This window comes from Chiloscyllium punctatum, unplaced genomic scaffold, assembly GCF_047496795.1.
Source record: "Chiloscyllium punctatum isolate Juve2018m unplaced genomic scaffold, sChiPun1.3 scaffold_1631, whole genome shotgun sequence".
Lineage (NCBI taxonomy): Eukaryota > Metazoa > Chordata > Chondrichthyes > Orectolobiformes > Hemiscylliidae > Chiloscyllium > Chiloscyllium punctatum.
This window is the reverse complement of record NW_027311365.1, coordinates 11,413-12,500: the sequence shown is the minus strand read 5'-3', so window position 1 is coordinate 12,500 and position 1,088 is coordinate 11,413.

Sequence of the window (1,088 nt, the reverse complement as noted above, 5' to 3'; positions counted from 1 at the left end):
CAAAAGATTCGACCACGTGCCGAAAACTTTAGACTTCCGTGAGCTCTCCGGCTTGCACCGAGACCCGAAGTCGACGTGCGAAGCACCACGGGACCCCTTTCGCCTGCAGGTCCCGAGCCGCCTTTATTTGCTGTTACGAGCATCGTGTGCCCCATACCTGCGTGACGAGCACCGCAGGGCGGCAGAGCCATCGCACTTGGCCGGGTGGCAGAGGAGGACCCGACTATTCACAGATAGCGGCCCAACGACTCCCAGAGCCGGTCGTGCGGCGCGCGAGGTCTGCTCTCTTCACAAGAGGCTTTATTAGGGAGTGCTAAGGCAAGGTTCTGTGCCCTCCACCCTCATCGCAACACCCATGGGAGCCTCCGGTCGTCAATAGACCGCCGCACCGGCCTCTGACTGACTCTCAGAATGGACGGAAAGAGCCGGGTAAGCCTTTCAAAAGATTCGACCACGTGCCGAAAACTTTAGACTTCCGTGAGCTCTCCGGCTTGCACCGAGACCCGAAGTCGACGTGCTAAGCACCACGGGACCCCTTTCGCCTGCAGGTCCCGAGCCGCCTTTATTTGCTGTTACGAGCATCGTGTGCCCCATACCTGCGTGACGAGCACCGCAGGGCGGCAGAGCCATCGCACTTGGCCGGGTGGCAGAGGAGGACCAGACTATTCACAGATAGCGGCCCAACGACTCCCAGAGCCGGTCGTGCGGCGCGCGAGGTCTGCTCTCATCACAAGAGGCTTTAGGGAGTGCTCAGGCAAGGGTCAGCCCGCAGCCTTCCTGGCAACACCCAGGGGAACCAGGCCACTCGCGTCTCTCGCCTTCATTTTCGACACGAGCGCCTGCGGAGGGCCACCACCCCCTCCGATTGTCAAGAGACCTCCGCACCGGCCTCTGACTTACTCTCAGAATGGACGGAAAGAGCCGGGTAAGCCTTTGAAAAGATTCGACCACGTGCCGAAAACTTTAGACTTCCGTGAGCTCTCCGGCTTGCACCGAGACCCGAAGTCGACGTGCTTAGCACCACGGGACCCCTTTCGCCTGCAGGTCCCGAGCCGCCTTTTATTTTTGTTACGAGTATCGTGTTCCCC